The 25,303-nt window shown below is 43.3% G+C and overlaps 1 long non-coding RNA gene across 5 annotated transcripts in view; it reads left to right on the top strand.

Annotated features, from left to right (window-relative positions):
• LOC125328068 overlaps positions 1 to 20,997 on the top strand; it is a 28,439-nt gene extending 7,442 nt beyond the window's left edge. The window contains exons 1-3 of one of the 5 annotated variants that reach the window (XR_007204522.1): positions 3,486 to 3,976; positions 14,277 to 16,668; positions 18,237 to 20,997. This is a non-coding gene — a long non-coding RNA (uncharacterized LOC125328068). Of the gene's footprint in view, positions 1 to 3,485; positions 3,977 to 13,915; positions 16,669 to 18,236 lie in introns of those variants that run through there. The other 4 variants (XR_007204524.1, XR_007204521.1, XR_007204523.1 and 1 more) reach the window with 4 other exon arrangements.
• The last annotated feature ends 4,306 nt before the right edge of the window (positions 20,998 to 25,303 follow it).

The raw sequence follows: 25,303 nt of genomic DNA on the forward strand, positions 1-25,303 counted from the left end.
TCCCTTTTACCCTATGTCCTATTACCCCCAGTGTATTCCCAATCCGTTTTTTCATCCATGGTTTCCCTCACAAAACCATGCTTTTGCCAATTGTTTCCCCAAAAATCCCTTTCCAATGCCGAGTGGGGGATGAAAAGGGGGAGGGAAGAAGTTAAACCCTCTCCTGCCTCAGTTTCCCCACAAAGCATGCTCAGAGTTCTGTCTCCCTTCTGTCAGCCCTAAGATGTTCCACAGAATCTGTTTGGACATTTAAAGACTCAGGAGGGTGGCTTGTTTTGTTTTGAAACTGTTCTTGTTATGTTTATCCAGTTGTTTTCATTCTCCTTTTATTAAAATAAAACGGGTGAGGTGTTGGGGTCCCTCTCCTGCCATGGAGCCCTGAGAGAGGGGCCCTGAGGGCACAGACACGGGGCTTCCCTGCCCCTGCTCAGCCTCGTTCCCATTGGTTGGTTTGTGTTCCCTGCGCGGGCAGAAGGACCCTTGGTCCCGTGACTGGAACAGTTCCTGGGCAGAGCTCCGGCCATGCGGCTGGAGAAATAAACATCTCTGAAACATCTAGCAAGAATCTGTCTGTCCATATATATTTCCTTTCCACGGGACTCCTGGTTTGGTATATGCGTGTTGCAGTATCCCCACTGCAACATCTTCCAAAGATTCTCTTCCAAAGATTCTCTATGATTCTCTGATTCTCTGCCTTGTGCTGCTAAACTAGTCTTTCCCTCGGAGTGGCCATGCCCCTTTCCCCTTGCAATTACGATGTTAAGAAAAGGAAAGAAACAAGAACCATATAGATGGACTTATGAATGTTTCCAAGCTACCATGTCTAGGTGTGCACCTGAATGTGTCATCTCAGGGTGACCATTCCTGGTTGTTTGCCAGCAGATTTCCTCAGGATTTCCAGATAGCATTGGCTGCGCTTCAGCCTCACCACCCTGGGCTGGAGGCCAGGTAGATTCCCCTGTTTTCACTACTGCTCTTTTTAATATTTTCTTCGTAATTATCCACATTTTCTACTAAAGCAAGTGGAAGGTGTATAGGATCAAGCCATATGTCCTTCAAGCCCTGTAGCTGGAGCCCATGTTGAGAGTGAGGTACTTGGCATTGAGGTTTCACTCCAAACAGAAGCTGCAGTTCAAATGATGCTGATAAGGTCATCACTGCTCCAGAAGGATTCCTGGAGAGATGGTTCCATTAAGGTGGGTTTCTCACCTGTGAAGACTTGGTATGACCATACTGTCATTAGAAGGTCATTTACTGATCCAGTGTGTATGAAATACAGAAACCTTCCATGAAAAAATCAACATTCAGACAGGTGATTTTCCCAGTGATTGTACGACTGGCAGTAGGTGAGTTGTTGCTGTGTGTTGCTGTACTGCAGAGTATGTCTGGTGCAAGATTTCTTCCTCTACAGATGACTGGAAATTAATGTCAGTTACAGTCACAGGACTGAAGATAAAATTAGAACTTGACAATATTTCATTCAAATAGATCCAGATCAAGGGCCAAATTCTCAGCTCAGTTATGCAAGTTTAACTTTGAGAATAGTCCTCTTAGTGACTGTTACCTCTATTATCACTTATATTTTTATCCTGTTATTAAAAAAAAAATCCCTTCACTGTACCTGTGTATCATTTCTCATCTTTGCTAGCACCACACCTGAGACAGGCTTGTCTCACACACCAACTCATGCCATAACCACTTGATCTCACCTTCAGCTTTATTTTATCCTCTCTGATGACTCTGCTGTGTTTATATTTTTCCCTTTTCTTAAAAAAAAAACCAACACAGCACAAATAAACCCCACAAAAAACCTTGTCAAAAAACAGGTATAAAGGAATTCTCAGCATTTTAGTGAAAAGTACTCCTGTGTCGATTTCAGCCTTGTTATTCTGTTATGTGTTCCTATAATTGCCATAGTATGGATATGACATATGCATAAATTCAAATAAGTTAGGGAGCACTGTCAGGGCATTTATTTAACCTATAAATTTTTTATCTATTCGAAGACTCTTTCCCCTTGGGGTCTTGTCTTTTCAAGCTTTAACTGTTTCCAAAGAAGTGGTGCAGCTTAACTGTCATGGATAAATAGAGGAAGTAGAGGAAGTTTTACAGCAAGTACCTTGTTGATATCTATGTGTCTATGGGCAGGATTCAACACTCTAGACTTAGATTTCTAATACCATTTTACATTTCCTAGGACATGCTGCCTGGCCTCCATTTGACTCCATAGACATAGTCCTTGTTTCCCAAGGTCTGTAGATGTTTAAGCAACCGAATCCAGTGCTTCAGATACAGTAGAAGTGCTATTCATGCTACAGACCATGAGGGTGGGCCCTGATGAAGGTATGGTAAAAGAAAAATCAAAGAAGCTTCGTAAGGCCGTCTTGTGAAATTATTCTGACTTATCAAGGGCAAGGAAAGCAGTCCTATGTGAACCATGCCTGAAGCTGTAGGGGTGAGTCAGGTTAAGAAATTAGAAGGGTTCCAGGTTTGTGTTGTTGTTCCTGACCCTGATTCTGAAGGACTTACTCTCCTGTCGTGTTACTGCCCAGTGACAGAGAGACTGTTGACCTCTCAGTCAAACAGGACTGATGCTTTTCCCTTGTTTCCTTCAGGGAGCACCACTTTTTATGGTACTAGGGAAGAGAAAGAAAATTTAATATCACCCTGTATAATTTTCATTCTTTGGAATTATAGGCAGTAAACATGGTCTGAATTGACTTAATTCCTCATCTGGATGTCCATCTGGATTTCTAGGAGAAATACAAACTCTGATTGTAACAGATCAGCTGGGAAATCCAAATACTGATTTTATATTTCATGAAGATGTATGTGCTCTCTGGTGCCTGGACCAAAGCTTTGTCTCTCAGAAAGTTCTTATGCAGTGCTTAACATCTAGCTAGAGCTGTACACCTCAAAAATCACGTGTTCTGGTGTGTTTGTCATGCTAAAGTGTCGTGGAACCAGGAATAGTTACTGAGTGACAGGTCAGGAAATTAATTCTAGACAAACACAAAAAATTTATTTTTTTCTTGAGAGATGGGACATGCTGAGACTGTCACTAAAGTCCTTGTAAGTAAGGAACTCTCAGACATACTCTTTACTCCTTATGTCATGTCTGAATCTTCCCATACTGAAATGATCCTGCTTAAGCATTACAGTTCATGTGCCAGTTAGTTCTCATGCTTTACCTGGCTGGGAGCACTGTCAACTGACGTTGCAGATGAATAATGTAACAGACTTAAAACCATGCCCTCTGGCAAAAAAAAAAAAACAACTTTCCAAGGCAAATGGGATGAATCATCGATAAAAATGTTTAGAATATTTAAAAGTATGCCTGAAACCACCTCTGCATAAGCTTCCTTTAGCAAATCAGAAACTATGGTAGGATTATGAAAGCTAGGCTGTGTGTCTAAGTTCTTCAAAGTCAGTTATTACTGACTGCTACTTGACTAGATGACATCAAAATGACTTGTCAAATACGTACGGAAAGAAACTAGGGAAAAACTGGCATTAACTGAGGTCTTCATGCCTGCACCCTTGTTCCAGGATAGAGAGCTAAACAGCATAGAAACTTGGTGGTTAGTGCTTTTTGGCAGTAATTTGATGGCCATGGGCATTGCCCAGGAACTCTAATGCCCCAGTAAGCCTCTGTTTCACATGCACATTTCTACATGTGAGTCCTGCTGGCAAGGAATGAATTCTACCAGGTATCAGACTTTACCCTGAAAGCTGAAGAGGCTGAATTAATTTCTTTGATCTTGCTTTGCCTGCCATCCTTGCAGCACTGAATAAGCTGGTATGGTGTAGTTATCTGTAGGTGGAGACAAACAAGACTACATGAGTGGATAGGTCTTTTTAAGCACTGTATTTCTGAAAACCAAGAAGAGCAGCAAATACCTTCTCTCTGTACTGTGCATACTCCTACCTTTGAGGAAAGAGGAAAGAAGAGTCAACACAGCACCCACTTTATTAGGTAAGCTTATTTCACTGTCAAAAATATTCAAGTCATGTTATACAATCACATTAAGAAAAATATTGTTCCTCTTTCAAAGACTGTCTCATGAGGATGATCAATTGTAAAATCCTCCCTGTGCTGTTTTAAGGGAAACTATCCATGAAAGAAGGAATAAGAAAGGAGTTAGCTGCACTGGTAGCTGGCTGCAGTCATCTTTCAGCTGTGCTGTTCTCTAGGAGGTGAAGAGGTTGGCAGTGGGGACTGTTGTTTTGCTGTGCTCTAAAGGGACACTGAGCATGATGTGCTAACCTGGAGAAGTCATATCAGCTTGCATGTATACTTCACAGAGGTTTTCTTTATCAGCAGAAAATTTTGAACAGTTTTCCTGATGTTTGAAGTCATGGAGAAAATGTCTTGCTCATTCTGAATCCATGAAACATGCACAGTAATGTGCATATGTTGGGCAGTTCACGGCTGCTACACAAAAGCTTCCTCTTCCCTTTGCAACACAGTTGAAGTATGATGCTCCTGGTGGAAAAAGGCACTGATGTAGATGGAAGTTCCAGCAGTAAATATTGAATGTTCTTTATACCTTGCCCAGAAGAGAAGGTGAGTTATGTGTATTTCTTGAAGTATGTGGAAAGCACTTCTGTACAGCACCAGTACCCATCATCACAAAGCTGCAGCTTTAGGCAGTACTTTTTTCTTGATGATCATAATTCAAGGCTACAAAGAGATTTTTTAGACTATCTGACAACAGTAGCAAAAGCTTAGCAGGAGCAGGAGCTCTTAGATGCCCTAGAGCTTTATTTTGAGCAGGAAATCAAGAAAGGTGTCACGTCCTGAGCTCCTTGCGCTTGGTGATTTCCCTGACCTTGCAGCACAGTCCAAGAGAAGCTATCAGCTATCAGCTGTGTCCATCTGCAAGATGGCATTAAAGGAAATAACAGGGATACATTTTTTTAGCAATGACATATCTAGGATGCAAATTCTTTTGATACTTATCAGTAGTAATGCTGTGTCCCAATGATTCCACAATCAGTGTTCTGCCTAAGTAAATAGGCATAATTTCTGGACATGTCTGCAGACAGTGACTGATCTTCAGAATGTGGGATAGACCTTGTACCTTCTATAAAGAGATAGGTATTTTCCTTGAGTTGATTTGATTAGATTTGCATCAGGGCTTGTGCTGTTGGGTCAGCACTGAAGCAGCACTGTCCACTTTGATGTCCTCCTACTCTGGCCTCTGGGGTTTCACAACAAATTCATGCATCTCGTCAGCTAGGAGATGTTGGGCCAGAGTTTTCTCGGTGGATTTCCTCCCAGATGCTCTGGAGCCTATATCTTGTGAAATTTGCTGAGTCTCTGAACTGTCTAAAGTGCTAAGAATGTCTAGTAAATGCTAGACAAAAAGTGCAAGTGAGGAATCCCCCCCCAGTCCCCAGAGTTATGGGGCTGACAACAATGACTTTGTCATGTCAATGCAGTTCATCTAAGCAGAATTTGTTCTTTTTCTCATGTGTGTTTGGGCACAGGAGAGGCTCAGGTTTTTTCTGTTTGTGTAAAAAGTGGGTCAAAGCCGAAAAAAATGAAAACTACACTGCACATTGAGCATGTTGGGGTGCATATGGTTGCATTTGGAACGTGACCACACTGTATTCATGCTCTGAATACTACCCAGCATGCTCCTCTTTCTGCCAAGAAGGAGCTAGAAGTAAATTTTTTCTCAGGTATTGGTTTTGTTAATGATACTGAAGGTATGTGGATGGTTACTGAAAATGTTTATTAAATCCCATTGCAGTGGGACAATTAAGTTCCATGCCAGTGAGATGCTGCATACACAAAGCAACTGTGGTGCAGCAGAGGAACAACATCCCCAAAAGCTGGAAGGCCAGGTATTCTGTCCTCCAGAATTGAACTATACAATATATGTTGAACTATACTATATATATATTGAACTCCAGATTGCTATACTGAAGAAAGTGGTAACATACAAATAGGACATCATTCCACATTTTCATAATTTCCCTTTTCAAGCATATTACAGGTGCTTGTTCTGCAGTCCTAGTTCAAAAGCAACATATGTGCAAGACACACCCAAACAGCAAGAGTTTCCATCTCCTAACTGTGCTGTAACAGATGGCTCCTTTGGGATTTTCATGGACAAAATGCAGTTGAACACCCTAGGATTTCTGTCTCATGTCCCCTACAGATCCACAGGCTAGGAGTGAAGAAAGAAGATACCATAATGAGATTGCTCATTGCAGCTCTGAATGCCTTGTTCTTCACTTGTGATGATTCATGAGGTCTCTCTTGGTGGCACAGTTCTAATCTAGGGGTTCCAGACAAAACCATAAATACTGTCATTTGGACAACTAACCCCCTAAGGGCAGGTGATAATCTCCAGTGCCATGGCAGTAATTGCCAGCTGCTTTTCTTTTTTTGTGGAAAAAACCATACATATAGACAATGCTTTGTTTGACGACAAAGGCATTTAGAAACGTGCCCAACATGACAGCAGTGTTCAACATGTTAAAATAATCTCCTTCTATTCAGTAGCTTGGCACAGATCTTATTACCTACTGCACCAGGTCACATCAGTGTGTGCTGCATGACATGATGTGACACAGCTTGAGAGCAACTGACACAGCATTGCCTCTCCCCACCACAGAGATGTATATTGGATGCTCAGGCAACAACTGGTGCAGTTATCAAATTCTCTCTGCTACCTGCAGTTAGGCAAGTGACCCATGCTCTGAAGTATCTTCATTTAATAGCAAATTGTTTTTGTGCCGGCTCGAGGAAAGGGTTTTCTTACAGGGCACCTCCACTGCCATTGCATCAGAAACTCACGTTGGGCTGTTGAGAGCTGATGCACAGCTGAGTGCTTCAGAGACAGCCCAGTAGTGAGGGTGGGAAGCATGAGCATACTGCAGGGTGTGCCAGGCCATTTCCACTGATTTAGGCAGTTATAGTCCTCTACAAAAATATTCAAATGGCAGGTATAAAACCAAAAGCTTCATGGCTATCCACAGGCATTTAGAGATTTGCACTAACTTCTTAAACCGTGATGCTAAACCACTGCGGAAAATAAATTTTGTGAAAACTGAGCTAAAATGGCACCTTTCAGAAATAAATAGCTTGGGAAACTCATTGAGATAGTCAGCTGTAGGTGATTAACCTAATCACTATTGAGGTTGCCAGCAGTATTAGAGCCATAATCCCTAATTGATTAGATTAGAAGTTACTGAACTACAAAACTATACAATAATCTAATGATTTAGATTATTGTATAGTTTTGAAGTTCAGTAACTTCTAGGTTGTATGCTTTTATGTTATGTCTTACTCTTTGTTTGATGGTGTGTAAGACCTCACCAGAAATCAAGGGTGAATATTGTTCAAATAGGTAACAAAGAAGATTGTACCTGCCCTTATTACAGGAAGTTATTTCCAGACAACTGCAAAATTTCAGTCTGGAAACTGTGGCGAAATAGTGGCGAGATTGGAAAAGACAGAAAAGGGTGCTCCTGCTGTCCTCAGACCGTATGCATTTGCCTCTCTAGGCAGCATGTGTGACTTGCTGTGCAGCACCCTGCTGCCAGCCCTTGTTTTGTGCTCTGGAGGTGATGAAAGGAAGTTGGTATTTTTCTAATCATGACCTCCAGGTTCAGAGCAGGGGAAGAACAAAGATGGGGAGCCATTGGAGAGCTAATGTTGGGCTACTGCAATGGCTCTGTTGACTATTTTACATTGAAGAAGGAATTGAAGCTTCATGGTTGGAAGCTGGAAGAGGGTTGTGGTGGAATTGCTCTGAAAGCCTGAGGAGACCTAGTGACTGAATGCACATGTAAAGCAGAGTAATGATGCAGTCTCCATGGCAGCATCTCAGAATTGCACAGTAATATTTTGAAATGTAATATAGATTCTAATTTTTCAGTCTTAACCCATCAAACCAGTTTTGCTATAAATACCCACACTATCCAGTCTCTGAAAGAACGAAGGCTGACAGTTATTTTAAGACTGTCCAACCAAAGACAAAAATGCAATTTATATTCCCTGCCAAAATACACTCCTTCAATTAGGAGAACAGAAGGATTTTGATTTTAGGCAGGCAAAAATCAAGGAAATACAGAGTTTACAGGAGGAACTTGATCTCTACGTCCTCATCCATCTGGATTATGGCAACCTTCAATAGCCAACATCAGAAAACACTGAAACTCTGTGGGCACGTACATAGGAATGCTTCTTACCATGACTGGCTGCACAACCAATCAACTCAGGGCACAAAAGGGCTGCTGAATCTGCCTGAAGACACCAGTGTTCACCATGGTGTATAGCTCAGAGCATGTCTGAAAAGGCAGTGGCTGCTATTTGCAGACAAAAACTACAGGCTTAAATACACTCCTAGTGAAACAAGGGACCCCAAGTGCTTTCCTGAAGCCACTAGTGTGTCGTATGTGCCTTTGTGTCTGAGGAAGCAGATGTTGCTCCAAGCAGGTAACTGGGAACAATTCAATTACTCAAGGGAGTAATTGAATATCCTCAGCGATGGTTGTCTGGTGTCCATAATAACAGCTGGATTCCATTCAGCATAACAGCTTGATTGAGAAAAGATGTTCTAATGAATATCAGTTATGATTGGTGTCTCCACCTGACTTCATCCTCTGTTGAGGAAATTCACAATAATCTTATGGGAGCTGCTAAAAAGTTGTCAAAGTTGTCAATTATCAAAGAATGGCAAGGGTGGGGGTGGTTAATGAAGTTGTGTTGAACAGTGTGGGACCTGAACAGGATGTAAATGGTTTGGAATAAGGGGTGGAATGTGCTGGGTTTGGCTGGCATAGAGTTAAAGGCCAAGGCCTTTTCTGCTTTCCTACTGCCACACTGGTGAGGAAATTGGGGGTGTGTGGAGATTGGGAGGAGATGCAGCCAGGACAGGTGACCCAAACTGATCAAAGACCATATGGCACCACGCTCAGTGTATAAAGTGAGGAGAAGAAGGAAGAAGGAGGAAGGGTGGGGGACATTTGGAATGATGGAGTTTGTCTTCCCAAGTCACCATTACATGTGACAGGGCCCTGCTCTCCTGGAGATGGATGAACACCTGCCTGCCCATGGAAAGTAGTGAATTCATTCCTTGTTTTGCTTTGCTTGTGTGTGTGGCTTTTGCTTTCCCTATTAAACTGTCTGTATCTCAACCCATGAGTTTTCCAGCTTTTATCCTTCCAATTCTCTCCCCAGTCCTGCTAGTGGGGGGAGTGAGTGAGTGTCTCTGTGGGGCTTGGTTGCCAGCTGGGGTGAAACCACAACAAAAGTTATCATTGGAAAACCTGCCCTTATTCATCTCTGTGAAAATGCAATTATTATGCAAAGATCTGTAATTCATTTTGAAGTTATTTGCATTTGTGGTATAGCTCCATATACAGATGCTACCGGGTCTGAAATATTTGCTTGATCATCCCAGACTAGATTCTCTAGCCCTACTCCCATTTTTTACCTTGTGTGCAGAGTACTTGGATATCTTAACCCTGGACTGCTCTTGCAGACTGGCTGGTTTGAAGCTCAGATATGAAAAGGTTTGGACAGACATAAAGTAGTGTCCCCTATAAACATCAGAAACCCAGCCTTGTCCTCTGATGGAAAGCAATGGGCTACAATCTGTCAGTCAGGCATGACAGCTCTGACCCATGCTAGAATTACTAATTTAAAAAAATTAAGTTACTCATGCTCTCTTGGCAAGTTACATATATTTCCATCTGTAGTAGCAGATACATCAGTGCTGCCAGGATTTCTTTAAAAATTAAGACCATTTTATTCTTTCCAATATCCACAGAAACATTAAGGTGTTGCTAGCAGCTTTGCTGCTAATTACACTTACAACGAAAACAAAATGAAATAAATAAGAATAGCATGAGATAATTACAAGGAATGTCAGGTAAATAAGAGAATAATCAATAAACAAGTATTTTTGACAATTGTCTCTGTGGAAACTGGAGACTCTGATTTTCACATGGAGATACCAACTCAGAGATGTAGGTGCTGTGCCTGAGCCAAGGATCCACTGAGTACTCACCGCTCCTTTCCAATGCAGTCACTGTTTGTAGGGTTCAGCCCATTTGTGGAGGGCTTGCAATTAAATGAGAAAGAAGGGTTAGGCAGATGCTTGTCTGTGTGAGATGCTGGGATTCAGTCCATCCAGAATCAAGCTGCAGCCATCTCTGGATAAAATGTGGCATCTGGATAAGAAAGAGCCAGAAATTGCACAGCTGTTTCAAGACAGTGTGGCAATCATTGCCCAAATTCAGGGACCCAGTGTCGCCATGCTTTAGAGGATGTTCCTTGGTGTCCCAGAGGCCCCATGTTTTGTCCGCTGGCTCTGTGCAAGTGCTCTGGCCCACTGGCACCACGTCCCAGGCACCAGGCAGGAGGGGTGAAATGCAAGCACATGGTGAAAAACGAAGGACAGCCTGATAACATGGAGGCCACTGACTGGGATGTGGGCAGCACAGATAACTGGCAGCACCAGCTGATAGCTTTTACCTGAGGAGAAGAAGGAGGAGGAGGAGGAGGAGGAGGAGAAAAAAGCTCATGGTTCTGCATTTAAACGTGAGCCAAATGCTCACCCACGGTCATTTTCAGGCAGAAAATTTAGATGTGGTCTTCAGTGTTTTCTATTTGTACCACAGATGGTGAATATATTACCCAGCTTGTCCCATTTTTCAGCTGTGACTGTGTAAGTTTTCTGCACATATTCCTGCCTTTGCAGAGGCTCCCGGTGCAGGTGTTAATTCTCCCCAAAACCTGAGCTGATTGGGAGCTACAGTCACACCCTTAGGGATGGAAAAAATGGGGCATATTGGAAAATGGAAAGGCCCCAGTTTCAAAAACAACTCCATGTCCCTCCTGCTTCTTAATAAGCCCTATTCTTTCTCTACAGGGGTTGATTCTACCTTGTTATTTGTACAACATCTGCTATCATCAAGTACAAGTGTGAAACCTTTGACATTACCATTGTATAAGTGCTTCAAAAAATGTTCTTAATTAAAGACAAACAAGATTTTTTTCTCTCTGTTTATATCTCTCTGGCATGTTTAGTAATAATATATATATAGCAGAAACAATGGTGATTTGGAAAAAAATATAGGCTTATGCCTTTCTGTGTAAAAAATTAAAAGTTGTGCAAAGAGCAAAGATGTTTCACAGTTCCAGGAATAGAATTACATATTATTTCTTAATCTTCAGGTCAGTCTGGAGCATTAATGTGCTCAATCAGAAAAGTCAGTAGATCAAAGCAAACCTTAGCTCCCACTTTAACATTAAAACCTATAAAACAGTGTGTTGATTTAAAATAAGCAGGAACACCCAGGTAAGTATGAAATGCCACAGTTTCATATGGGACTGAATTTAATATGATAATGTCATATGAAATACAATGCAGAAAAAAACATTAATAATTTTTTTTTTAAACTCTTTTCTAAAAAGTGCTGCCCATTCTGAGTTTATACATGTTTTAGGAAGGGATTTACTGTTCACAAAAGAAAAGCAGTGAAAATTTATTCCAGGTTTTAGTTGTTGAAAGCATAGTGGAGCATTCAAGGGAGACAAATATATGCTTTTTTGGTTGGCAGGGGCTTTTCTAATGTGTGATTTGTGAGCCTTAGAGAATTGTTTATTTTAGGACAAGTCAAAGACTGAATCACAGGGAGTCACTTTTTCTTTTGTTTTGCTTCGCTTCTCTCTGGAGAGACGCCAGGACCGGCAGGGCTCCCGTTCCGTGGCTGGTGCTGCTGGCTGCTTGCTGCCTCTCCTTGCATCAGCGGCTGCCAGCCCCACAGCGCCGGGTGCCACTCGCTGCAGCGGGAGTGGAGACAGCCTGTGCCATTGGCCCTTCTGATTAAGTCATGGTGCCAAAATATTCCTCCTTTCTAGGCACCAGCCATTGCAGGCAACTCCTCTGGGCCCCTTGCAGGATGGTGGGGACGCTGTCGGGTGCTTCCCTGTGCGTGTCCCTCTGCCCTCCCGGCAAAGCGAGGAGGCGAGGAGACAGTGCTGCAGCCCTCTTCATCCCTCCTCCACCCTCCCTTCTGTACCCTGTGCCCTTCACAAAAGCCTCTGGCACCCCATGTGTGCCCATCTCTGCTGTCTTGTAGCTACAGCCCTTTCTGGCCTGGGCAGGGTAGCAGCTTCTCGCCCACAGCGCTGTGGGCAGCATATGAAATTCCTCTTGCTTCCAGATCCATACAGGCTATCCTGGTGGAATCAATCAGTGCCCATTGACCACAAGTTTCCTACAGACCCAGGGTGCCTGGCCCGGGTGGGGTTTGCATTTTTAGCTTGCATCATCCCACTCTGGGATTTGGGCTCTGGGAGCAGCTCAGGGAGAATTGGCTGTGTTTGGAATTCCATGTCTCTAATAGAGATGCAGCATTTAAGCATTAGTTTGTTCTGCATGAATTTGCACAGGAGGCAAACACAGAGGTCAGATTCTGTCACGTTGAATCATGAGGGCCTCTTAGTTCTGCCTGCCTGCCTTCCTGCTGATCAAGGTTAATAAGAGCTGGCAAGCTCCAGAGGCCCAGTTACACTGCTTTAAAATCTTTCAAAGGCAACACTGAATATCACAAGTAAAATCAACTATGTTGGTCTTGCTGGAGTTATATTTTCTTGCCTCAGTTGTCAGTTTATCTATTAATAAACAGATAAACCTGTTGCTGAAATAAACCACCTTTCTTAGGTCAATATTGATGTAGGCTGAAACTGCATTGAAATGGGGATCAAAAGCATTTGAGTAACAGACTGTTGACTTGTGTTGCACTTTCTATATTGCACCTTCAACATCTGCAGTGGAAAGAAAATTTTAGAATTGAATTAAATCTCATTCTGCTGTGACAGACACCAGGCACCCCTGTGACATGAGGGCTTAAGAGATCAGTCTTCCCTTCACAATAGAGATGTTGCAAAAAATCTATCATTAAACAGAATTCTTGCTGCATCAAGTAAGTCTACACAGCAATTTCTGTGATTCAGTATGGCTCAAAGAGACAACCCCATGCTTCACACCTGAGCTGAATTCCTCGAGTCTGCATTACTGAGCTGCAGCCCAGTGACCCAGCCCATATTCTCACAATGACAGCAGCATTCACGTTCAGTAGCCCCATGACCATTGCCTGTGTCCTGCACACTCAGAAGTCACAAGCCCCTAAGCTCTTGGTACTGAGGTTTTTGATGTTCTGCTACTGCCCATGCCTAAAATAGCTTCCTTGGTACATGGCTGTACATCTCCATGCTTATCTCACTTCTGCACTTGGATTAGAAATCGGAATCTCTTCAGTTTAATCCCCATGAACCATGCATCCACTGCCTGGCATAGCTAGTACAGATAACTGCTGTCCTGAGGGCAGGATAAAATTTAGATTGATTTAATTTCAAACCAGTAGCAGTGTTGCTGAGTGAAGAACGGGGAAAAATCATCCACATTTTCTAGAGATTGTAACAACAATTTTAGTATTGTCTATGCTTTAAGAGAACAAGTCCATTGCCTGTTCTGAAAAGGATGGCTCAGATGTTAAAGTCCAAAGTGGGTGCTGAGCTCTGAATACCGGGTTTGTATTGACATTAATCTTAGGTTACAGAGAAATGCCTTTCAGGGGTGAAAATCAGATTTCTATCACCCCTTCTTGACATTTCTGCCTTGGAGTATTCCCCTCCTCAACCTACTGTCTAGCAGTAATCCTGTTGGGAGGTGTTTCAGAGTCCCAGTACACCTCAGCAGAGCCCATCTATGGCTACCCAACAGAATACCTAAGGGCCTGCTGCCCTCATCCTGACACCAAGGCAGGGCAAGAGGATAATCATCTGGGCTACATGAGGCTGGCTGTGAGGTGTATTTTCACCTGCTGGGCAGAAATAGCAGCACCAAGCGATTGCAGAGCAGTGATGCTCTGGGGGAGGGGATTCGTGCTGCTGGGTTAGCTGCTCACCACTGACATGTCCTCTCAGCCACTGGGCTGCCTGCTGGCTGTCAGATACTGATCTAAAAGAAGGCATACGAACCCCAAACTATTTCACATCCCAGCATTCAGAGGCGCTGCCAGCACAGCAAAGGCTCTGCGGCAATGTTAGGTTAACGAGAGTCCGTGTGGGAGGGAACAGAGTGCTGCTTTGCACTCAATGCTAATGCTTTTGCTTAAGCATAATCCAGCTGAAGGTCTTTTCAGTGCAGCAGAGTTCAGAGGAGGACTAGCTGAGTGTGCTGGTTCAGAGGGCACTAATGCAATTGTGTGATTAATTTACGTCTGTGCTTTTGTTTGCTGTGCAGGCTGCGGTCAGTGGAAATGGGCAGCGGGATACAGTCACTCCTCCAGTGCTCCCTGTGCTCTGACAAAGATGACTGCTGGCCTCTGAGAGCGCCTTCGGAGCAGGGATGAGTCACTGCCCCTGGGTAAACAGTGAATGCTATGATGACACTCACGTTTGAAAGACAGTGAGGTGGAACAAACAAGGTAATTTCTTAATAAATATTTATTTCAAGGAAACATGTTTGGCTTAATCCTTTTTCCACTGATGTTAATAAAAGTTATGCATTGACAAAAGGCACTGCAGCATTTGTAAAGTATTTTGACATCTGTGGATGAAAGGTTCTAAATAATAGCTAAGGATTATATATTCCTCAATGGGAACATGAGTTAGCCTGCTGGATAAATTAATAAACACATTGTTATGTAAGTATGGTAAAATGCTGCTGATGCTTCATGATTAAACTTGACATGCTGACAAAAAGAAGCTGAGGATTTGATTTTACTTTATTTTACTTTTTTTTAAATTTGATTTTTCAAAAATTTCACACTTGTAAGGCTTGCTTGAAAAATCTCCAAGTACTTTCAGTTTAGAGACATTAAATTTCCAAATGGACACAAATATATTCAGCTCTGTTTCACAGGTAGAGAAATTGAGGTATGCAGAAGGTCTCTGAGACTTCAGTATCATGGGTTCTGTGAACTACAGGCTGCACCCCTGGTCATTACAAGGTACAGAGAGTGATATTTAATTGTCCTCATATGCAAAAACCTCAGAATGGTCTCATGAAAAGAAAGGGACCTGCCTAGTGTAAAACTGTCAGAAAGCAGATCTTGGGATTAGATATTTAACAATGGCCAAGAAAATTTACTGTGCACTCATGGTGGTGTATCTTATATTTTACCCTGTCACCATGAATGCTGCAGGCGTGGGAGACCCCAGGGGGCTTTTTGGGCTGTGTGGGTGTGACACGGGTTCCTGGCTCCGGGGTGTCACCATTAATCCCACCCCACTGCGTTTGCCCTTGCAGACACTGAGCAGCATTGCTGGTAGGTGCTAAAGCCTGTCCTTGCTCTCCAGCCCCACACTGCAGGGGCTGCTTAGTGCCACTGTAATTAAGCCAAAGACCTTTCTTTCTCTCTTCTTTCATTGAGATCCCTGATCTGATCACAAGCATTTGTACAGTGCTCCTCACCGTGGTACTCAAGAATCATTTAAATACCCCACTTGATCCCAAAACTGAAATATCTAGCACCGAAAAGTGATAATTAGTGATAACACATTTACAAACATTAGGCTGTGGTACATAACAGATTGGTGTTTGTTACTAAGTGCTGGAGAGCCTAGTATGGAGTATTTATAACAAATTATATTTTTTTGTATTTGTAAATATTATGATATATTTATAACAAATTACAATTACAAATTCTCATGGAAATGGTTCTTTTTCTAGGTGCAGCCTACATCATTTCAGCAAAGGAAGCCCATAGAAATGACTAAGAGTGAATTTAGTTATCACCAACTTCCAGTGCTTTTGCCTTTGTCTGGTATTTTATTTACTGTACTTTCAGCAACTCCAAAATTATTCTCCTGGACTCGGACAAAGTAAAGATTAAAATATCAGTTTTCAATGGGTGATAGTTTTCTTCAGAGCTGAGGAGGATTTGGAGTTTGTGTTTTGTTGGCTTTTTTTTTCTTAATTTTTCCTTCAAATTTAGTGATCTGTAACTGAAGGAGTTTAGCACTCTGCCTTCTGTTCTGTCCTGCTCTGCAAAGACTGCTTTTGGTTTTCATGCAGTAAGCTGTCAGCCTTTTTAGAGGTTTTTTCTTTGTAATGTCTTTATACAATGTGGATGCACTTTTGTCTACAAGGCCACCTTGTAGAAGGTGACAAAAAACCAGTCACATTAGGAAAAAATATCCTTGGGAAATACGGTCTGTCTAGTACTAGTGCTCAGGGATCTGCTTGTTCCCTGCCTTTCTGAACTGTTTTATCCACTTAGATGACTCATGAGGACAAGGACTGTCTCGTAGGCAGTCCGTACCTGGCACAGGGAGTACCAGTCTCAGCTGAGTCAAGGGCTCTTCCATGCTGGAGGCAATTATGTGCTGATGGAGCCTGCTAGCTATGAAACAATAACACTGAGATCAATCAGGTCGATAACTAATCTTCCTTTTCTTCTCTTAGATACAGATAATGCAGATTCTGCCTTCCATTGCTCCTCTGGTATTAGTAGGAAGATTTATTTAATACCACAGGAAATGAAGCCAAAGATGAGACTGAAATTCATTTCAACATAGTGAAGACTTTGATTCTTCTGCAAGTCTCGTATACTTAAGACTTAATGCACAAAGAAAAGGTGATGTCAGTGTCATGGGCTGGCACTTCTAGCTTGCACTGCATTTGCTTGGAGGTAAGGAAGTACAAAAACCAAGGGTGGGATAAAACTGGGCATTTCTGTATTGTCTCTTTACAGGAGAGGGGGATGCCTTCCCAAATGCATCTTGTCTTCATCTCACCATTGCAATCGTTGGTGTCAAAGCTTTTATTGCCAGGTTTTTATGTGTGAAGAGAGTGTCTGGCACAGCTGGAATACTTTCTGGAGGTCACAGCCTGTGGGTTACTGCAGACAGCCGAGGCCCAGCTGCCCGGGTTTGTCTTAGCATTTGAACAGGTTCTCTGTTTGGTGTGGGGTGTTTCTGGACACAAAAGCAGCAGAGAGCAGTGGCTCCTTCCTCATGGTACAGCAGCTACTGTGCAGCTTGCTTCCCTGCATCATGCTCTCTTTATTCCTTTCCAAAATGGTTGCAGACAGGAAACAATTACTTAAGAAATATTGTTAGTATGATGATCTCTGTCCTACTGACCTTTTCCCAGTCTTGGGAAACCGAACAAGTCCCCTCCTCAGCCCTGCCAAGCATAACATCTGCCTGTGTGAGACCAGTCTATTGTCAGCCCAGGCTGTGAGTCTCCTCTGCCATTATTACCTCTCTGTCTCTCCGTGTCCCACCTCCATGTCTTCCCGTCTCCCACCAGCCCCTTTCCCACAGAAGCCCCCTCTGGTCCCCTCGCATGCCACTTTCCTGCTCCCCCCTTCCCGGTGCAGCTCCCGCCCAGCCTCTTCCCCGCCGCGCTGCGCTCAGCCTGGCGGCTGCAGTGACCTTTCGAGCGCATGGAGAGCCGTGTGTGCTGCGGGAACATGCTCCCCTCCACGTGTCAGCACAGACACAGCCTCTCATAAACTTTTGACCCTTGCTTAGCCCTCTGCCATCCCTGGCAGAACCAATGGCAGGGTTATACGCCGGGTTTAGTTACCAGTGTCCGGAGGCTGCCAGGGAACACGGTGTTGCAGCTCTGATTACACTTACATGGAAGAAAAATACTCTTAAGGCAACGGCTGCTATTTTCTTTTTTGCTGCATTTTTTTTTTCCTAGGTTGTTTCTGCTTTTTTTGTTTGGTTGGTTTTGGGTTTTTATAGTTATTATTGGTTTTTTGTCCTGAGGTTGCTACTCAGGCGCCAGCTGTGAAAGGCTATACCCCTTGAGTAATACACCATGGTGCTTCCTGAGCTGTGTAAGAGGTCCCTGTTGTGGGTGAAGGTAAGGAAGAGCATAGAAACAGAGAAAGGTGGTTGCAGTCCTTTTGGGAGAAAGGCTAAAAGGCAGAAGCAGCAAGTCCATATGTCTAAACCGGAGATTTAATGACAGAAATGATGCCTTCCCTGAGTCCAGCAGAAGAAAAATCCCTCCACAGTCAAAAGCTGCACAGAACACTGTCTCTCACTTTGTTCCTACTAGTAAATAAATTAAAATTACTTCCCAATGAGTTCCAGTGCGACCTTCAGTTCTCCAGTCAGTGGTTTGCTTTTCCTATCTCCAGCACTGCAGTTGTGCTCTGAACAGTTTATAAGCTTAGAAAATATTTTCAAAAGCATTATCCTTTCGCACAAGATGTTTGTAACACAATCATTTTTTTAACAGCTCCTGTTACATTATTACATCAACCTCAATAAGTGATTTCTTTGGACAGCTTCTCGCACCAGCTGGAGTAACCTCATGAAGTTTGGCTGTGCTCCTTTATCCTCCTCTCCTTGTTCCTGTTCCCTGTTTAACCCCATTAATGGGGAAGCTGAAGCCCAAGTAAGGTGTCTTTCTGCTTCAAAGTCTTTGACAGAGGATAACGAGATACCCTCCCTGCAAGAAGCAGTTTGAATAATTGTCTCCCAGTAACAGAAACCTCTTATCATTGTTTCTTTCTTGGACTCTGGTACTGCTTCCCTTGAAACCTGCAGCTTCTTGGCTCTTGCGGGTGCTGCCAAGCAAAAGTCATGGAGATACAAACACCCCTAGTGAGTGCATCTTCATGAGGAAGCCTAAACCCTGGGAAGGCTAAACCCAAGGAATGGTACACACGCTTCTCCTTACCTGGATTTAAAGCCTAGATGGCCACCAGTCCCTCCTACACTTGTGCCTGGCACAGCAAGCCATAGTCCCCACAAACCCAATGGTATCTTGGTGTTCCCCAGGGGCTGTCATTTGCCCTCAGCTAGAAAACAAACGCAGATTTCATTTGAAACCAAATCTACAGGATGTTTCTTGCTGTTACAGAGACAGAAAGCTCCAGAATACCGAGAATATCATAGATCCAAAGAGCTTTCTATTTACAGTTGCCTGATTTTGGAGGCGAGGCTGACTCAGGACTTTCTGTGCTTGACTTGGCAAAGCCCACCAGCTTTCACCAGCCTCAGCCTCCGAATATTTGCCTGCCTCACCTCAGATGTGTATCCCTGCAATGCAGATTTTAGGGAGGACACATTGTTATTTCTTTCTTTTCTCCTGGAAAAATATTTTCCTTTTGTATAGTTCAATGGAGTCTAAATAAACATTTGCTGTATTTTTGTGTCATTTTGAAACACAGGTTGATTCTGCAGAGAGAGCAGCACACAGCATTCGGTGTTTGAACTTCCATTTTACTCCATCCAGACTCTGTAGCCTTGAAACAAATGTGCCACATCACAGCATAAACTCACTGTGGAGAAATAAGACTAATTCTAGTTACTGGATTTAGCAAATTGTGTTTACAAAGTAGTTGTTTGATTCTTTTAATTTCTTGTCATATCCTGTTCCATTTAAACTTGATTTTTTAACAGAACAGGTGCCACAACTTTAATGACTGTGACACAGAATCTCATTACCCTAAAAAAAAACCATCAACAAAAAAGTTTGAAGCTTATTGTCAGCTTTCATGAGAGAACTTGCAGACAGAGCAGGAAAGTGCACAGTCAGGTTCAGGAACCTGGTGAGGAATACAGAGAAATGTTAAATAAATTATTACTTATGCATTATTAAAATAAGTCACACTTCTATAGCTCCTCTCAGATAATGAACTCAAATCCATTTATAATTAATTTCACAACTCCGTGTAGATGAAGGAACTATGCCATGCTGGTTTTATGAGCAAAGAGCTGAGACTTGGACATGTGAAGTGTTTAAAGGGGTGTCATATCAGGGAATTTTCCCCAAAGGACATTCCAACAGGTAAGTGAGGTGGGCAGGCATCTGGGTTGGTTTTCCAGGTTTTAGCTTCTGGAGCTGGGACTGTCTGTCTGTCCATCCTGGATTTAGTTGGAGTCTGGTCCAATGGGGTCTTCAGATTTGCTCAGTGGGGTACTGACCCAGCACCTCTAACACCACGGGAACTGGGCTGCTGAACTCATCAGCCTGAAACTTGGAGTTGCCGAAAAGACATTTCACAGTGCAATGCTGTGACAGGATGCTGAGGACTCCTGTCACTGTTGTTAAAACCTGAAAAGTCATAGTGCTGCATAGCAGAGGCAAAAAAAGGCCATAACACAAATGCTGGTTTAACTCACGGATGGGGGAGCTGCAACTGCTGAGACTGGAAGCTGTTGTGCCACGTGCTGATGGGAAGCAGAAGGATGGACTTGTCTGATCTACTGACATGCGGTGAGGAAAGCACTCAGCTGCTGCTGAACCCAATGGAAAATTAAAATCCTACCCCAAATAATTTTCTGACATGGTATATTCCCAGAAAAAGCAATGACATTTGCTGGCGCACTGACAATAACATGAGCGTTACACATAACACAACCAAGTGTTCTATCAGAGCTGAAGTCAACTGTGCAGCCCAGATTACTTCCACTTTTGTAGACTGCATTGCAGAGTGCTGTGGGAAGCAATATTTTGGGAAGCGTAATGAGTAGATAATCTGAACCCTGTGAATGCAGGGGAACGTGACTTGCCCTCCTTTCCCCTGCACTACTTGGGTTTGCAAATGGCAGATATTTTCTTTTCCCAGCTTTCTGATGGGCAATTGAATCAAGTTGCACTCTACCTGTGGTATCCTGTGACTGTGTTCCTTATCGGGCAGTGGCAATCCTTCTGTGAAACAACACATCTAAACCTTTCCTTACACAACTGCCCTTGCCCAGATGAAGGTATTCTGTGGTTGGTACCTTCTGCAGCTGCTCACTGCATTGCACAGGGAGTGGCAGTGAGATCCTGAAAGCAAAGAATGCTATTTTTGGTTCTGCACTGTAAATGTGAGCCTTTCTTCCTTCCTCCTAAAATTGAGTGCATTAACAGATCACATTTCAAAGACGCAATGAATTTCTGCATTTAAAACTCTTCCCCAGAAAGTGGTGGGCTTTCTTGATAAAGAGGCAGGTAGGAAGAACCTGTTCCATTTCAAATCTCTGAAAATAAAGATCCTGTCAAACTATGTTGCTTCCTTCTCATGTTGCTGCTATTTAAGCTGTTCCAGAGGCTTGTTCTGACTACATTTGGCAAGAGATGCACAGAAGTTGTCTCCAGCACTGGTCTGTGAGGGGCCCAGGGAGTGTCAGAAAGAGGATGATCATGATGAATGCCCACCTTCTCCTGGGGCTAGCAGGCTTCCTCCAGGAACTGAGATCCAGATGGTGACAGCAGGTGATTTACTATTCATATAGCAGTAGAAAAGCTGTCAGGGCTTCAGCTGCTAATGGATGAACTTCAGGGGTTTTCTATTTTCTGACCATAAGTTCTAGCAGCACTAAATAAACAGTTTCCTTCCTCAAAGTGCCATCCTTTTCACAGGAAATCTTTTGTTAGCTCTTGTTCTGCAGCCTTCTATTGACTTGGGCGTTACATATGCTGCAAAACTTGCCTATAAAATGGATTATATGAATCACAGAATCATCAAGGTTGGAAGATACCTTCAAGATCATTGAGTCCACCCAGCACCACCACAATGACTCCTAAACCACATACCTAAATGTCACACACAGAAGTCTCTTGAGCACTGCCAGAGATGGTGACCCCACCACCTCCCTGGGTAACTTTTTCCAATGCTTAATCACTTTCAGTGACAATTTTTTTTTTGATATCTAATCTGAACCTCCCCTGGTGCAAGTTAAGTCCATTTCCTCTTGTTATTTCACTAGAAACATGACAGAAGAGACTATCCCCCAACTCACTACAACCTTCTTTCAGGTAGTTACAGAGAGCAATAAGGTCTCCCCTGAGCCTCCTTTTCTCCAGACTAAACATCCCCATAAGGAACTGAGCTGCTCCTCATAAAATGCTTGATAGAGCCTTCACCAGCTCCGTTGCCTTTCTCCAGGCACGCTCTCCAGCACCTCATTGTCTTGTAGTGAGGGGCCTGGAACTGAACACAGTAGTCCACGTGCAGCCCCACCAGTGCCAAAGACAGGGGGACAAACCCTGCTGGCCACACTATTGCTGATACAGGTCAGGATGCCCGTGGCCTTCTTGGCCACCTGGGCACACTCTGGGTCATGTTCAGCTGCTCTTAAAAACCCTAAGGCCCTTTCTGTTGAGCAGCTCTCAAGCCATTCTTCCCCCAGCCTGTACTGCTGTGTCGTGTTGTTACCCAAGCAGGGCCTGTCACTTTGCCTTATTGAACCTCACCACTTGTCCTCAGCCCATCACTCCAGCCTCTCTAAATCCACCTGCAGAGGCTTCCTACCCTCCAGCAGATGAACACTTCTGCCCAGCTTGGTGTCATCTGCAAACTGACTGAGGGTGAACTAGATCTTCTCGTCCAGATCATCAATTAAGATGTTAAAACCAGGAGTGTCTCCAAAACTGAGCCCTGGGGAACACCATTAGTGACCTGCCAGGAACTGGATATAACTCCATTCACCACCACTCTCTGAGCTCAGCCCTCCTGCCGGTTTTCTACCCAGCAATAAGTGCACCCATCCAGGCCAGGAGCAGCCAGTTTATCCAGGAGAATGCTGTGGGAAACAGTGTCAAAGGCTTTACTGATGTCCAGGTAAACAACATCCACAGCCTTTCCCTCATCTACTGAGCGGATCACCTTTTCACAAAGGAGATCAGGCTGGTCAAGCGGGACCTGCCTTTCATAAACCCATGCTGGCTGGACCTGATCCCTTGATTGTCCTGCACATACCTTTGTGATGGCACTCAAGATGATCTGCTCCCTAACCTTCCCTGGCACTGAGGTCAGGCTGACAGGCCTGTAGTTTGCCAGATCCTCCTTCCACCCTTCTTAAAGATGGGCATCACATTTGCCAACTTCCAGTCAACTGGAGCTTCTCACAGTTGTTTTATTTTTTTCACCAGGACTACTGGTAAATGATGGAAAGTGACTTGGCAAGCTCTTTTCCTCTAGGTTGCATCCTGTCTGGGCCCATAGACTTGTGGATGTCTAATTAGCATAGCAGGTCACTAACCATTTCCTCCTGGATTATGGGGGCTTCACCCAACTCCCCTTCACTAACTTCCAGCAGGGTATCCTGAGGACAACCGTGTTTGTATTAAAGACTGAAGCAAAGAAGGCATTAAGTACCTCATTTCCTCATCCCCTGACACTATGCTATCCCCTGCATCCAGCAAAGAATGGAGAATCTCCTTGGCCACTTTTTTGCTGCCAATGTATTTAGAGAAATTTTTTTTTGTCTTTAACAGAAGTGGCCAAATTAAGTTCTGGTTTGGCTTTGGCCCTTCTAATTTTCTCCCCAGTAACCTCACAATAACCTTATAGTCCCCCTCAGGTTACCTGCCTTCCTCCTTCTCTTTTTCTCCCTGAGCTCCAGCCTAAGTTCTCTGAATATTTAATGAATATTGTGATATTCTTCATAATCTGGTGAACAGCTGACTCTTATCTCTGTGTGTTTGTGGAAGAGCATGAAGAGAAGAAATCTATGCCAAGTAATGGCCATATGAATAATTTCTTTGACACAAAACTATTTTGTATCTTTACAAAGTCTTGTATCCCTATGAAAGCAGAAGTTACCTAGGCAGCACATTTTGCCTCTGGGGCAGTATGCTCTTTTCCTATATTTGTTTCTCATTTTCTAGCAACAATCTTATTTACTTTATCAGGATTCATCATTTATAATCACTTGTTAGAAGTCTTCTGACTCCACCAGCAATTATTTTGCCATCCTGCACTACACATTTTTACAGCCCATGTCTACAGCTGTGGTTTTCTGAACCTCCAGAACACAGGAAAAGGACATCAAATTAAACACAGGTTATCAGGCTAAAAAGGATGAAATTCCTGTATTTTGTAATAAAGATATGGCAAGAAAACATTTATTTTTTTTTTATATATAGAATGGATGTAAGATCTGAACAACAGAATGAGGTATGGGTTTGGGATTTGATTGTAATTTTAGCAAGTGAAACATGACATTAAGATTAGAAGGGAAATATTTGCTGAAAATAAGAAAAGGTTACGTCAACTTTTTGGAATTACAAGATGATATTCAAAAAGAGGTATTTTTATACCCACCAGGGAGCCATACAGGGTTTATGCAGATTTGACATTTCCTTCTTTCTTCTCTATTTGTATCTGGAGCCCAGGGTGAACAACCTCCTTTGTGTTTGCTCTTGCTAAATATCTTTGTCTGGGCAGCCATTGATTCAGGCCCTGTGAATAAATAAAATGAAGAGGACCTCCTGCATGATTCAAAAATAAATGCTATTTTCTGAACCCCGACTTGCTACGTGTTAGCATTATCCTATTAGACAAATAAATGGCCTCATTTCTCTCCTCACAAGCATATTAGCTTTGCACTTCCAAAAGCTGCAGCAAGTGAACTTTCCTGACATTAATGGGAGGTGACGGCAGGCGAGGGAAGATGTTGCCTTTGTCCAAGAGGAGGAGAAGCTCTGTGAGCCCAGTGTGCCTGCAGCACTCCAGCTTCATGCACAGATTTTATTCTCAGTGCTTGTGAGTATTACTGAGGGAAATCAAAGACAAAATCCTTTAAGAATTCTCTCCTGTCACCCCCCTGCATGCTGCCTCTCACCATTCCTTGGGAGGACTATCCATGGAAAAACCTCAGTGATCACTGGGTGCAAGCATTGGAAAATGGGGTCAGCTGACAGAAAATGCATTCATTTATAATCATTATAATAGCAGCAACAATTGCATTAGTCTTATTTTACACATATGGAAATGGAGACACTGAAAAGCACAATTTGCTGAAGCTGGGAGCACCAGCTGGGCCTGGGATGTTGGTCCTCCCCTTTGTAGGTCTCTCCTCTAATGACTAGACCAAATTTTGTGATCCCAACACGTGATTGCTCCCTGGTATTCTTTATTAAATGTGACTAAAACTTGTTAGGGGAGCCTCATGCAGTTCTTCAAGGTTCAGATGTCCTTGCTGACCCTTAGTTATATCTGTGCTGCCTCTTGAGAAGCATCAGGCAGTTTGGATGAACTGTTCCTCCCCGGCAGCTCAGTGGCTCTGATTGTATCACTTAGCTCACACAAGCCATGTTTCACATCCTGTCAGCATGTTCAAAGGCTACTGTGCTTAACTCCACCCTGTACCAATGTTTCATCTCCTGTTCCTTTTGGACAGTCCAGCACTAGGGAGGAGGGTGATGAAAAGGATAAAATCACAGAGACAATATGCCTCAATGTAAGGAGCCATGGGAGCTGTCAAACAGAAAAGGGAATGGATGCTGTGGCCTCACCAGACATGGAAGAAGCCCGGAAAACCCTGGGGAAGTCATATATCCCAATATGACCTGTGGGAAATATTACT

Source organism: Corvus hawaiiensis, chromosome 6 (genome assembly GCF_020740725.1).
Source record: "Corvus hawaiiensis isolate bCorHaw1 chromosome 6, bCorHaw1.pri.cur, whole genome shotgun sequence".
In the NCBI taxonomy this organism is placed as follows: Eukaryota; Metazoa; Chordata; class Aves; order Passeriformes; family Corvidae; genus Corvus; species Corvus hawaiiensis.